Here is a 15469-nt window from a genome sequence, read left to right on the forward strand (position 1 = left end):
CCTTATCAAGCACAATGTGATCAAATCGCCTCTACTACCAGCTGGTGATTCTCCAACATTACTCTGGCTCACTGTAATTTCCACATGGAGCATGTCCCAGATTCCACGGCCCCAGCTTCGAGCTACACACGTCAATTACACCGCACTGAAACATACAAAGTACCCATTGTAGGTCCACCGTTTCGTGCCTCTGCCTCGCTTATGCTGTTTTCTTTCTTAGAACATCCTGTATTTTTCTCCCTCCACGCTTTTTCCCCTAACTGCTACTCATTTGTCCAGAATTAACTCCCCAGACATCATCTCCACCAAGCTGGCCCCAAAATACCCTAATGAATTTCATGAATCTATCGAAACAGTCCATTTGCTTTTCTTTATCCCTTGTCAAACTACACTCTACCTCATTATTCAGACCAGCCTCTCTCCACCCTTATATTTCCACAGTCCAGCACAGTGATCGGTACACGGAGGGTGTCCAGAACAGCCTCACTAGACTATTCATGTTTTAGCCCAGATGTCATTACCTCCAAAAATGATTTCATTCTGTAAGGCTTGGTGACCAATTCTCCTACGTGCTTGTATAGTGCACTATTTAATCCCACTTGCAGTATTTCTTGGTATTTCTTAAAAATTTCTCACTTACTAGTCTAGTCTGTCTCTGGATCACAAGTTTCTCAAGGGCAGAAAGTATATCTTCTTTGTTCATGGGCCACACACAGCACCTAAAACACAATGGGTGCTTGGTAAAAACATGTGGAATAAATAAATGAATGAACAAAGAATACACAGAAACAGGTCTTAAGAGTGGCCTCTGGCAACTCCCACTGGATCTCTGAAAACCATGATCCCTCAAGCATTTCTTCCAAAACAGGAACAGATGGGAGAGAAGCCCTTCCCAGTAGGAGTGTTATACCCCTGCCCTGCACCTTCTGTAAAGCCCACACCACCGCACCGTCATAATGTGATGACAGATGAAAACAGCAAAATTAAATTCAAGCTCATCTTGCAATTTTGTGTTTAGCCTTCTGCTGCCAACCTAGGAGGTGCTTATAAAACAGCTTGAGGACTTACCACTAATACCTTCCCTAAGACAGCGTTGTCCGCTGGCAGTCAGGGCTCTGCCAAATTGCTGTTTTGGTGTTGGGTGTGTTAAGGGGATGGGGCAGGGGCTGAGAGAAACAATGGGATTACCCTTTCAGCTGCGAGTTCACTTGAGCTGGGTAGGTGCAGTGGTGTTTGAGCTTTATGATGGCTCCAAATAAAATGGATGGAAACATCCCCAGCCCCAATCTATCTGATTGTTCCTTCGTAGTGTGGGGTTTTTTGTAATATAGGTTGTCTTCTCTCTCCACCCGACCACGTCCACTCCTCTAGCCTGAGGAGAAAGCAGACTCCACAGTGTTTCCCTCTAGCATCCGGAGATCCCAGGTTTACATTTGACGTCAAGAAAGAAAACTCTTATTACCAAAGTCAGTATTAGAGTGAATTGTCAATTGACTTTGACAATTCTTTCAAATTTGCTGAAAGTTTCTATCTAAACCATGATTCTAAGGAGGCACCTTAATGTTTGGGCTATGTGACAGGGGTAGGTAATCAAGTTGGACTGTCTAAGGGTGGGTATGAGCTTTGCTTTAATGTAGTTGGGGAGAGATGGATGCCACGTGATGAAAGACAGGGCTGTGGAATCAATTTGATCTGAACCTATAATTTATATCTTTACAAGTTGTTTTTTTTTAAGTTGACTTTTGTCGTATTTATACTTATATTGAACATATATTTATAACATATATAGAGCCATATTCAAAATTAGAACTGTGCAACTAGACACATTTACACAAACTGAACACACCATATAACTAGCATCTGGATAAATGAACGTTACAAGAAAAACAGAACTCCAAGGTAATCATTATCCTGACTTCTATCCCCAAAGATTAATCTGCATGCTATCAAATAATACAGTATGAAACCATACAGTATAGTCTCTTTTGTATCTGACTTCCTTGATTCAAGGTAGTATTTGTGATATTTATCCATGTCTGCATGTAGATACCATTCATTCATTTTCAGTACTATGTAGTGTTCCATTGCATTGATATGCCACAATCAATCTGTCTATTCCATTGTTGCTGGAAGTTGGATGGTTCCTGGTCTGGGACTATTATGAAGCATGCCTCCACAAACATCTAAGAACGTGTCTTTTGTTGAACATATGTGTGCATTTCTGGAAGAGTACTTGGGAGTGGAACTGCTGGGCCACAGACTAACTCGTGTTCAGCTTTAGATTGACCTAGATTTAGATTCCAATTTTTCGTTGAGTGACCTTAAGCAAACCATATAAGATATCTGAGCCTATTTCTCCAGCAGTGAATGGGGTAGTTTTACACTGCAGAGTTGTTTTAACAATAAGATCAAGCAGTATAAAGTATCTGGCACAGTTCTGACACTTAAGGAAAGTTTTTTTTCCCCAAAGATGTTCAGTGTTCAGTAAATATTTCATGTGCTCCCCTATCTTTCCAGTCTTGGTAGCAGGCTGGTTGGAACTAAATGATTTGAGTTCTGGCCAGTGGGGAATGTGTGGAAATGAGGTTTGCTGCTCCTGGGCCCTCAAGTCACCTTCTAACTCTCTCTTCCCCTATTGCAGAAGCAAGTGTTTGAGTGGTGGCATCACACAAGGATAGAGTCCCCTTGAGTCCCCAGGTAACAGCACAGAGCAGAAACTCCACCAACTGGCAAAGGACATGTAAGAATGAACAACAAAGAAACTTCTGCAGTGTTAAGTCACTGATACTTCCAAGGCACACTGTTACTGCCGCACGCCACGGACCATCAGACAAATACAGTACTCAAGTGACGGAATGTGGCTTCACCCCAGTGAAACCATCAGAATTTCCCTTCAGAGAGTTATATGACTCAGGCTCAGCACTGACTGTACACATTACTTCCCTCTTGAATGGCAAGGAAATCTCTTCTTGCTGTGACTAAAGAGGAAAAATTGAAAGTGATCTTTTGCTCAAATATGTTAATTGAAGAATCTCTCTTCTCTGTTGAGAAACCAGATTGTAATTCCAAAATTGTGTCTGATGTCCCCCAAACACAGCACTGCCTTTACAAAGAGAAGGCCCTTGGTGATTATTAGTTTAAAAAAATAAAATCCTCTCCCACCAGGTTCAAAGCCAGCCTCATTCTTTTGTTCCTCTAAAGACTTGCTTTCTTCGCGTTCCCTGGTGTCTACGTGGCCTATGAGCTTTCTCCTAATGATTAAACTCCTAAAAATACTACAAAGAATGCCTAATAAGGCTTTTGTGTTTTCCCAGTTGCTATAGCGACTGTTTAGTGTAGGATTTTAAGTACGTGTAAATATGTATTTTGGACAGTGTTTAAAAACACGTATAATTTACCCAGCCATAACAGCTACTTTAGAGCGTTGCATTTCAGCGCGGCAAGGCACATGTAAAGCATTTTATAGTGTGTTATTTATAGTTATTTACTTAATAGGCCACAACAGTTTCTTCCATTGTGTAAAAGAAATAGGCATTTACCCTGTTTTAACAATGAATAGCATTTACTCCATTGTAGCAATTGAGTCCCTTGCAGGCGAGTGAATGTGCAATTGGTATGTAATGTAGATGCGGGAACTGAAACCCTGTTGATAGAGAGTCACTAGGAAAACAAAGGGTCCCGCTGATGGAGTCTTGAGCTCATTAGGGAAGCTGTTGACTGAGCTACTCTGGCAAGATAGGAAACCCCCCCGGAAAGAGGCCACTATCTGCTTTAAAGTTGCCCCAGGGAGGCACCCACGGGTGAAATAACACCAATAATAACAGCAACAACAATTAATGGTTACTGAGCCAACTTGACGGGGCCCAAAAGCACGGGGCTGCTTCCCGTTCATGATCTCACTGAATCCTCACAGCACGGTGACTCTGTGAGACAAGTACTGTTAACTGTCTTCGTTTGTCGGATAAGGAAACTGAGGGGAGAGGGTACACAACTCGACCGAAAGTATCACAGAACCAGTAGACGTTGACCCAGGAGTGGAATCCAGGCCGGCCTCACTCCAAAGCTGGTGCTCTGAAGTACTGCTCGGCACCGCACTCTGTCACCTGCCAGGGAGTTCGTGAGCCACCCGGAGGTCAGTGCTTTCCCAGCAAGATATCCCTGACCTGGAGCACACGTGTGCACGTGCGCGCGCACGCGCACGCACACACACTTTCCAAACACATAGTTTTGGGCAATGGTCAATTATATTAGCAAAGAATACAAGAGATCACAGCCATTGAGCTTCCACACTGTCCAGGTCCCTTACACATGTCATCGCTTAAACCTCACCACAGCGTCAGCTGATGGACTTCATTACCCCTTTGTTCAGATGCAGAAGGTGACCCTCAGGCCAGGCCTGTCCAACGTCACATAGCTTGTGTGCAGCAGAACCAATACTCAGTACCAGATCAGGTGCAACTCAAAACCCCCTGTCATTATTTGAAAGCATAGACACATGTAAAGCAGTGTTTCCCAACGAGGCGACCACTGGTCCCCTAGGGGACATTTGGTAATTCCTGGAGACATTTTCTATTGTCACAGTTGAGGGGAAAGCCCCTGGCATCCAGTAGGTAGACACCAGGGAGGCTGCTAAACATCCTGCCGTGTACAAGACAGCCTCTCACAACAAAGAATCATCTGGCCCCAAATGGCAATAGTGCCAAGGTTGAGAAACCCTAATTTAACAAAAATATAGCCCAAGATGGAATGGGTGACATATTGTCAGTTGAAGTTAAATTGAGGAATAAAATAATATTGGTTCCTCATTTATCAGCTTAGTTGAAAACTCAGTTTCAAGATTTAAGACTTAGAAACTTTGAAGAGTCAACTTGTCATTATGGACCATGTTGTTTTGGAAAGGTATCTAAATATGTCCAGTGAAATTTGTGATCAGGACAGACTTTTCAGCATCTGAGCTGATATGGTAAGAGGCTCTGAGCTCATTTAGACACAGGAAGAACCAAGAAAGAATGTTTAGCTGGACAGTAAGCTTGATGAAGGTGGAATTATCTGCCCCATTTACTGCAGTGTTTGTCTTTCCAATTATAATAGCCAGCACATGGTCCAAGCTCATTCTTTTGTTGAGTATGGAGCACATGTCCTGGTCATTTCCATAAATGAGTGAGTGACTAGCTCCTGAATGGAATGGCTCCTGGTGAAGCCACCCACCCCATCTCTCTTCTATCCCATCTTCTCTTTTTATTCCTCACAATTATATGTTCACAGATTCAATAAAGTCCACAAACAAGTATCTACTATATGCATTCTCCTGAGACCTCTACTGGAATCTCTCCTGGGCTGGGATTCATTCTAGTCACCATTTTGATTCCTGACTCAGTGAAAAATGTACATCACTTTGGCAAAATACATTTAAGTTTCGTAAGGACAGGACCTTTCTCTGCTTTGTTCAGCTCTGCATCCTTGGATGTGTCCTGTCCAAGGACTGTGGCTGGTATATAGGGGATGCTCACTAAATATTTGTTGACTAACTGAATAAATTAAATTCTATAATACTTAATAGAATATTCATATTCTACAATGATGGAAAAACTTAGGAAACAGGAATAAAATTCCAGGTGATCCAGACTGCTTAGAAAATGTAAACATTAGGATGAAACTAATTCTGGACACGTGTTGGGTGGTATACACAGGTACAAGCCACACTCACAGCGAGGAGGCTGGAGAGGCATTATAGCAGAGGAAGGAGTCTAGGGGAGTCCCAGGAGTAGGGACACCCAAGAGCTACTGTGCTGTTTAGTTGCACGGTCCACTTAACTCACATCACAGGGGCTCTTTTGGGAGCCAGCCTTGTGTGTTTTCTCTGTGTTAGCTATTTATACTTTATCCCCTACTGGACTCAACCTCCTCTTATCCATAATGAGCTGTTAGAGATATGAGCCTAGATTCCCCCAGTGGATCCTGGACTTTAGGATTCACCCTCTAGATGTTAAAATAAAAAGAACTATCCTTTATGGAGCACTTTGCCCATGGCAGATCTTGAGCTAAGTAGTTTAAACCTATTATATCACAACCTTTATCTTAATTAAAACCCCACGAGGCAGGCGCGGCTATTCCCATTTCGCAGCTGAGGAAACTGAGGAGGAGGTAGTTTGCATAAGGGCTAATTGCTTGTGGCTTTTTCAAACTGCATCCTAAAGAGAGGGTGCCAAGTTTCTGGGTGGGAACTCAAGCTAAGAGACTAGTGATGATCTTAAATGTCAATGTTAGTGCTTCATGCCATGACTGGCCTCGCTCCAACTCCAATCCTGCAGCTTTACTAGGATTTTCAAGTAAGGAAGCAGGAAGGTGCTAAAAGATTCGGGGGAAATTAACCAAGCCAGAAGAGCTGTAATAGGAAGAAATTAATAGTGTCAATCATTGCATCCAAAAGGAGGTAGGCAACTCTTGTGTAACATTAAGCTAGAATCAACATCGAGCTAGTCTGGTCCATGGGCATGATACGAGGACCAGTAGAGAAATCACTGGACTAGTACGAGGTCTCTGTTCAGCCCTGCTACAATCTTCCTACTCAAAATGTGGTCCACAGACCAGCAACAGCAGCATTGCCTGGGAGCTGATGAGAAAAACAGAACCTCAAGCCTCACCCCAGAACCCCTGAAGCAGAATCTGCATTTTGGCAAGAGCCCAAGGGACCCAAGTGCTCATTAAAGTTTGAGAAGCAGTGGTCTGCAAGCCTTCCTTCCAGAGTGGGGTCTTTGGTGCATTTCACTGGACACGCAGGGATTGTCCCTTCCTGCCACAGACGTCCTCAGAGATGTGAAGGTTACACCAGAATCAGCAGAGATCAGGCAAAGGGGAAGCAAAATGTATTCTCAAGAGCTCCTGGAAATAATTACTGTTCTCTTAATAATAAATGAATAGGCTGCAGTCCCAGAACACATTGAGAACAAAGCAAAACATGTCAATATAAAATCCAGCAAATAAAACAATCAATTTAAAATAGATTTCTCTAAATGGTTTGCCTGCTCAGGCTAAATGCTCTGCCTCTGGCCTCCCTTAGCATGATGGGCTGATTCTGCCTCGGCCCTTATTTTTTTTTTTGATCTGGAAATTTTCTGTTTCTGTGTCTGCTTCCCATTTTGGACTATAAGTTCTTTGAGGACCCTCTTTCCTGAAAAGATGAGAAAAGGGTCCTGGCATGAAAAAAGGGGATTAGAGGCAGTTATAGAAGACTGACAAAACAGTTCTCTATGTGAAATACTTCCAACAGAAAAGGAACTCATACAGTTCTAAATTCCTTCCCAAGTATGAGCTGAAAGGTCTACTTCCCCACGCCTGAGCTGCCCACCTACCCCCATGGGAAGTTCTCGACTCTCAGTGCCTCACATCAGCAATTAGCATTTGACAGCCCAGTGGTGAAATCTGTTCTTTTCTGAGACTTTCTGAATGTTCACTAAAGACATCAGATGATACTCGTCTATCTATGGCCTTTAGCAATGCCTTTCTACAGACTCTGGGCTTCAGCAGGCAGGACAGAAGCAAACTCAATAGAAGCAGGAGTTAAAAGGGACGTTTCCACGTACTCTGTCTCATGGCTGCGTCTGCAGCTTGAGAACAAGCCTGGACTTGCCTGCTGGAAGATGAGAAAACGTGTGAGGCAGAGTCCAGAACACGGAGAACCCAGTCAGGGTCGGCAAAGCTGCCTGGCTCAACCCACACCTGACCTCAGACAAACAGGTGAGTTCTACCAAGCCCGGCTCGACCCACTAGAGCCACCTAACCAGCTGCAAATTCAGAGCTGAGTGCATCTGCGCTGCTTTGAGCCACAGGGTTTTCAGCTGTGTGCTATGCAGCAATAGCTAACTGCTGTTAAGACACCAAGTAGAAGCAGCTTCCATTCAGAGAACAGTTCATCCCTTTCGCACGTAAGTCCTCTGCGTTTGAATTCCCTGCTCGTGCAGTGTGGGCTTTATTTTTTTCCCTATTTTTTAAATTGAAGTATAGTTGATTTACAATGTATTAATTTCCGGTGTACAGCATAGTGATTCAGATATATATATATATCTTTTTTCATATTCTGTTTCATTACAGGTTACTACAAGCCACTGAATATAGTTCCCTGTGCTCTACTGTAGGACCTTGTTGTTTACCTATTCTGTACATAGTAGTTGTATCTGGCAATCCCAAACTCCCAATTTATCCCCTCCTCCCACCTTCCCCTCCTGGTAACCATAAGTTTATCTCCTATGTCTGTGAGTCAGAGTGGGCTTTAGGTACGGTCTAAGCAAAGATTTAAAAAAAAAAAAAAAACCCTGTGGAAACAGACCCTGCCTTCAAGCATGATCACGTTTTGGTGAACCTGGAAGGTCACTTAGATGCTGCACTGAGTAAAGAAATGACCCTCAGAGGCTCCAAATAGCAGGAATATTTTTAGAGTCAGTCTTGCTTCTTAATGTCTATGGCAGAGAACTGTGAATTAAAGCCTGTGTGGATGTGAGGAGTAGAAAACAAAGCATCCTGATTTAAACAGTTCAAAGGGGGAAATTAACTAAGGACGCATTTATCAGGACTCTTCCAGTTGTAAAGGATGGAAGCCAAACTCAACAGAAGCCAAAACCAAGGCCCGGGTCGGCCCACCTGACTGAAAAGTCATTCTCAGAAGGCTGCTGAGAGACACTGGGTCCTGGGGCTTCAATGTTGTCTGTTTTCATTTTTAAAATCAGCACACATCTCCTCCAAACATCTGGGGAAGATGCTGTAAGCTGCAGTACCTCATCTCGTCCATATAGCTGGGAGGCCTGGAGAAAGAGTCCTTTTTCATGACAGTTCTGGCTCACAATGCCGAGGGCGGCCTCTGGCCCGACCCGGCCCCACCGTGGCGGAACCAGTCGTGATGGACGGGAAAATGCTGCACTCTGACTGGCCAGGCCTCGTTGTGCGCCAGCCAGCAAGGTCAGCCCTTCCTGAACAACAAGGAATGGGAGAGGAGTGGTCTCCCAAACAGAGTGCAGCTCTGTTCCCCACCAGCTGGGTGAATTTCTACATGTGACACGACTGTCTCAGCTACTGAATTCCCAGCAGAGATGATCAAGTCTACCTTGGATCGCTGCTGCCAGGGACCTGTAACGCTCTACATAGAAGCAAGTTCTAATTCCACCACGACGGCTACTCCTATTACTGCAGTTAATAACAACATATCCTGTGGGGCTCACCATTCAACAAGGCTCACTTTGGTCAATAATCAAACCAACCGCGAAAGCCAAGTAGTGTCTCTTTCAGCACCTTTGAACCCAGCTCAGGGGCCTGAAGTTGGAGAAGCTGGCTGTGCACCCCCAAATTCATTTTTCGTCTTTGTGTGCATGTGCATACCTCTGATCTCTGGCTTCCTTTATCTCTGCCTCTCTGTGTCCCTACCTTTGTCCCTAACTGCCTCTCCCCAGCCCCCCTATTACATTGCCTGCCCTGTATCTGTTGTCTCTTAGGTTCCCATTCTGCCCATTTTCCCAGGCCCCCTGCAAGCCCTCCCCCTCCCGCCTCTTTCACCCACAACCCCCAGTGGCCTTGACATTCTCGTGATAGAACCCCAACCTCCTTGCTGCTACCATGCCAGCAGGACTGTCCTGCGTTTCATTTTTGCTGTCACAAACAGCTGTGTCCTGTCTTGACAGCTTAAACAAACACATTTTAAAAGGTAGCTCGTGCCAACCTCCGGATGCTCGAGCCAGCGTTGCCGGCTGATCCCCTGCAAGAGTGAGGGTTCACCCAGCGTGCCAAACTGGAGCCCTCCGTGTGGGCACAAAGGCACCAAAGAGGCCACCTGGCTGCTGTCGTCCAGCCAAAGGTCTCATCCACCACCCGGAACACTGAGGAGCAGTCGAGCTAAAGCAGGCATACTGCGATTTGTTAGCAGTGGGTCATCGGGGAGTTTCCAAGCTTGGCTTTGATGAAACTGAAAGGTGGAATCATTCAATGTTTAGAGAATGTGAAGCTGGCACCCGGCCCTGTGTTTTCTGTAATATCAATTATTCCTGGAGACTGCTGCTTGCTGGGCTGGGAGGTACTCAGAAAGAGGGAGGTATCACCTGCTCACCTCTAAGCTGCAGGAGTGACATCGCCAGGGTGAGGGACTCTGTGGGTGGTCTTGAGAGAGACTTAAGGGGTAGGAGACAGGCCACCCAGCCTGGAGGGGAGGCAGTGGGAAGAACAGAGATGAAGAGAGAGCAAGTAACCCTATAATTGCTGTCTGCTGTTCACTGCTCCTCTGTAACGGATCAGCTAGACATCCAAGAAGCACCTATTATGTGGATGGTGCTTGCATATAAATGACCGGGCTCTGCTCACATCTCTGGGAAGAAGGCATAATTACTAGTTTTGTCCTAGAAAATTCCATCCTGGGTGCACACCCTCAATTTCTACCAGTGTACACGTCTCCTGACTACGGTCAGACTCCTGTGCATTCCAGAATTCTGCCTCCAACCACGTCTTTGCCGTCTCCTCTGTGAAGTATCACAGAGACTTGGATCCAACATGCCTAAGATTATACTCAAGTACCCCCCTCCCACCCACACACACCTGCCTTCTCTCAAGAACTGGTCCCACAAACCAGTCCTTAGACAAAACCCTCACTACCTCCGTTTCCCTTGCCTCTGTATCTAATCCCTCCCCAGGGTCCATCGATTCATTTCCCAACCAGATCACCAGGACACTGTCACTTCTTTGTCATGGCCACCCCCCTACTCTAACGCAGCAGCCTCTTGGCTGGGCTGTCACCTGGACAAAGACAGCATCTCTCCCAACTGGCTCTCCATATAGTCAGAATGGTCCTTCTGAGATGCAAATGTGATCAAAGCACCCCCTGCCTGCTCAGAACCCTTCAATTACTCTGAGCATAATGATCCAAAAATCTTCAAAAAGTCCTGGTAAGGCATGCTCTGGCCTCCCTTTTCCCCTCTGCTTCTGACGCTCCCTCAGTTCCCTGAAAATACCAGGCTCCTGTTGGCACCTGATATCCCTTCCATCTAGAACTTTTCTCCCCACTCTCTGTTACCCCATCCTCCTGCCACAATCTGTCTCCTGTGAGTTTTGCATAGGTAATACACTTGATTCATAGGTCGAAATTCTAAAAATGTATACAGAATAAATTCTCCACCCAACTCTGTCCTCTGTCCACCCAGTTCCCTCCTCATACTCAGTCTTCACCTCCATTCACTTTAAGAGATTTTTAAAGCCTATTTGAGCACATCCACACATACGTCATCTTCTCAATTTTCCACAAAGGGTAGTACAATATGTACACAGATCTGTGGCTTGCTTCCTCTTTTCACTGAACAATATACTTTAAAGATCATTCCGTTCCAGGCCACAAACTGACGCCTCATTTTTATAGCTACGTCATATTCCGTTCTATTCTTCCCCATTCACAAAGCCATTGGTTGTTTCCCTTTTCTTTTCTTTTCTTTTCCTTTCTTCCCTCCCTCCCTTCTTTACTATTTTAAACAATATTGCAGCAAATAGTAATGTACATATAGCACTGGGAGCAAGTCTAGCTAAAGGGTAAAATCCTACAAGAGGGATGGCTGGGCCTAAACAATTGCAATTTGGACAAATGTTGCTAAATTGCCATCCGTGGGGGTTTTAAATGACACTCTCACTCACAAGAGCCTGTTCTCCACAACCTTGCCAAAAGATCGCTTTTTTTGGTCACTCTGGGAGGTGAAAAATGGATTCTACTAGATATTTTGAAATGAGAGACTTAATAATTACCCAGCGTGGCGCCTGCACTAATGATATCGGAGCAGCACACCAGGGATATAAATGAAGCTGCTTGTGGCCAGAGACTAGTGGACTCAGGACACTCAGACCCAGCCATCCGGTGGCCTTGGGCATCAACATCCCAGCAACCTGTACATGGTACTGGTTAGGAAACTATGGTTTCAAAAAAAGAATGTTACTAGCCCAGTTTTATCATTTAAAAATGAGCCATTCATCCAATTACTACAAAGGCATATTCGGAGCAGGTGAATTAGCTGGAGTGACAAGAGAACACAGGAGAAGGAAAAAAAAAGAGGAGACTGGAAAGGACACTTAGGTCTGGATTGTAAAGAAAAACACCTTTCCTGTTCTGTGTGTGCTGAGTTACAACCTAATACTCAGCCGCTTAACAAAGTACCGAGTGGGTAGCAGACGAGATAGACTCAGTTGGGGTTTGGAGGGTCAGAGTGAATAAGACTGCAGATTTGGGATTCAGGAGTCCCGGCACACATCCCACCTCGAGCACGGGAGGTGGAGCCCTGTAAAAGTTATGTGACCTCTCTCTGTGACTCAGCATCTTCATTTGTTGTACAGGGGTTTCATGGGGTCATGAAGAAGATTAAGTTGAATAAGCTATGCAGAGGGCAGAGCATTCTGCCTGGCACCCTAAGTGGTATTTATTATTCAATAATAGTAATGATGGTAGTAACTATTTTGTGGCATCAGAGTGTGAGCTACAACTTACTCAGCAGTGTGAGGTTCCTGGGGCTTGGGCCAGACAGAACCGGGTGTCTTTCTGGGGTCTGGCTGCCTATCACGGGTAATTTTCTCAGTTTCCTCACCTAGCAAGTGGGGACAACAGGTGCCTCACATGACCTGGATAAGGATGGCATCAGATAATGTAAATACTAGCGCGCTGAGGACACGAGAGACTCTTTAATAAGCAGCAGCAGCCTTTTAAACCCACAGCTCCCTGCAGAGAGCCAGGTGCAAGGGACATGTTTGTTATTTTTGGTTTGTTAGATTTTTTTTTTCTTTTTTTCCACTACAAGAAGTTGAGCTGGTTTCTCCGGTAGCTTGGACACAGACGCAACCCACCCCACCCCACCCCCCAAACCGGAAGACCCGCAGCTTCTCCCGTTTCGGCAGGTCGATGTTCTGGGCCAAACGGAATCCGCAGCTGTGGGCCCCAAGCCCTTCCCGTCCAGCTCCTGAAGTCAAAGCTCTAATTCACTCTGAAAGGGCTTCAGCACCACCCCTGTGAGGTCCTTAAATGTTTTATGAGCTCCCTGAAATGCTCAGATAATTAAAAACACTTTCTTAATTTAATAGCTTGGCTTAATGAAACCAGGACTTTATGTTTTATTTGGAAAGGGGTGAACATCCCAGTCACACTTATTAATATTTTTAAGAGTATGGTGAGTTGTGTCCAGGGATGGAGGGAAAGCATTGCTTACGGGGGGGGGGGGGGGGGGGGATGGGCTCTTCTGAGTCTCTGACAAGTCTTGGGCTTATTAGAGCTCATTACAGCCAGGAAGCCTGAGAAACCTAAATTAGCGATCATCCTGTGTGATGTGGCAGGCTGTTATTAAGGAGGCCCCTTATTATAGAAACATGGAATTATCAATTAAAAAGTAGTCCACCCAAGTCCCAAAGGTCCGACAGGATTACCTGCTCCTTCCGGGCAGCCGTCTCAGAGGCCACCGCAGAGAGAAGACTCCTCTGAGAGCAACTTTCTCTGAAAAGTCAAATAAGCATAATCCTCTTAGGAGAAAAATGCCGTAATTCAAACGGGGCGAGGGCAGACCCAATGGTTTTGCAGGATGGGGGTATTGAAAAGAGTCAAGGATGCCAGAGTGTAGCGGTCACTTGGTGTCTGGAAAGTGGGCGTTCGTTAGAGGGGTCGGCCTGCTTCTTTCCACGGGCCGCATGGTACAGCGGGATGAGGCGGGGCTTCAAGGTGAGACGCAGTGGTGCACTGGGACGCACACAGCTCAGGAGAGCAGACTTATACGCGTCTCTTCCCAGCTCCGTGGTCAACAGCATCCTGTTGGTACCCCGAAATCAGCCGTGGTGGGAGCATTTACACCACAGAAATAGGCAAATGCTTCAAGTTGCGGCTTTCTCTTTTCTTCAGAGAGTCGGTTGTGAAGCATTAACTGGCACCACTCTGGATGGGGCTTCAACTCCTGGCTGGCCCGCAGTGATTATGATCATGGACCATTTATTTAACTTTCCTGAGCCTGAGTTTTCCTGACTGCTAAAAATGGAGAGGTAACACTTTCCATACAATGGCTTCATTTTTTTCCTCCGTGGCACATCGCCATGAATCTGTATCTGCTTATGCTCTTGTTATTGGGCTGTCCCTGTGGTATCTTTCTCCATGAAGCTACTTCATTCACCCAAAGATGTTTATCAAGCACCTACTATGTCCCAGGGATATGCGCTGGGATGCAGCAGTGAACGGAACAGACAAAAATCTCTACCCTTGGGGAATAAACAAACAGTAAATAAGTATGTAAGGCGTAGGTACCCCAGATGGGAAAAATAAAGTAAGGTGACAGAGAGGACATGGTAAGATAAGAAACAGGCACTGCAGTTTTAAATAGGGTAGCCACGAGAGCATCACTGAGGAGGTGACAGATGGGAAAAGAAATACAAGAGGCAAGGAGATGAGCCATGTGGCCACTGATGGTTGGAGCAGAAGGATGAAAGGCAAGGTCAGTAGAGGATGAGAGAAGAACAACAGAGACCAGACATCACAGGGCAGCACGCGACACCACACAGAACTGAAATGCTGTATATCAGAGTTGCCCATGGCGGTAGCCACCAGCCACAAGTGCCTGTGGAGCACTCGAGGTGTGGCGAGCACAACTAAGGGAGGTGGGCTATCCATTTCGAATTCTATTCGGTTGCAAACAATTTTCATGTCAAAAGCCCACACGCGGCTAGTGGCTAGAGCTTGTGACAGCTGGGTTACAGACCGCTGGAAATGATTTTGGCTCTTGCTTTGTGTGAGATGAAGAGCCACTGGGGAAAGTGGATGAAGCCAGGGTACAATTTGCCTGAGCTTGTAAAGGCGCACTCTGGCTCCCCTGCTCTGTGGACCAGAAATTGTAGGGAAGCCCGGGAGGAAGCTATTGCGATGATCCCACAGGACTTGCAGATGGTGGAAGGGACTGAATTTTGTTCTGTCCTAGAACATTTACTAGAACATATTAGATATTTAATAATTTTTATGGGAGGGGGCAGTGAGCTGAATTAAGAAGTTAAGAAAGTAAGCTCATTACAGGCTCACTCAATGACGTTATTTCTGCTCTGCTTAAATTTTATGGCTTAGCAATGCCACGTGGATCAGCTTCTCTGTGAGATAAGATAAGAATTTTGCTGAGAATAAACACCATTTGATACAATCAATGTATCTCAAAGCTTATTCCACAGACCTGGGTTTCATGGAATGTTAATGAGTGCTAAATATGAAAAGGTAGATAAAAAGTTCTATGAAGAAAAAAAAATCGGGGAAATGCTGGCTTAAGCAAAATAAAAATGCCTTTACTGCAGTATCAATGCCTTTAATGTACTAATATAAATTGTGTAGCTCCAACAGGGATAAACACATAGGGTGTACCTTCCAACTGTTTTTGACAATAGATACCCTCGTTTTACCTGAGCTGAGCATCTGGCCCAGGGACCACTCAGCAGAGTGCTCCACAGGCAA

At 45.3% G+C, this 15469-nt stretch overlaps 1 long non-coding RNA gene across 6 annotated transcripts in view; it reads right to left on the reverse strand.

Annotated features, from left to right (window-relative positions):
• Positions 1 to 15469, reverse strand: part of LOC116281945 (uncharacterized) — a 522270-nt gene that overhangs the window by 269571 nt on the left and 237230 nt on the right. For all 6 annotated transcript variants that reach the window (XR_012076303.1, XR_012076301.1, XR_012076302.1 and 3 more), the window contains one exon: positions 641 to 719. This is a non-coding gene — a long non-coding RNA (uncharacterized lncRNA). The remainder of the gene's footprint in view (positions 1 to 640; positions 720 to 15469) is intronic.

The sequence above is a fragment of the Vicugna pacos genome, chromosome 9, assembly GCF_048564905.1.
Source record: "Vicugna pacos chromosome 9, VicPac4, whole genome shotgun sequence".
NCBI classification, from domain to species: domain Eukaryota; kingdom Metazoa; phylum Chordata; class Mammalia; order Artiodactyla; family Camelidae; genus Vicugna; species Vicugna pacos.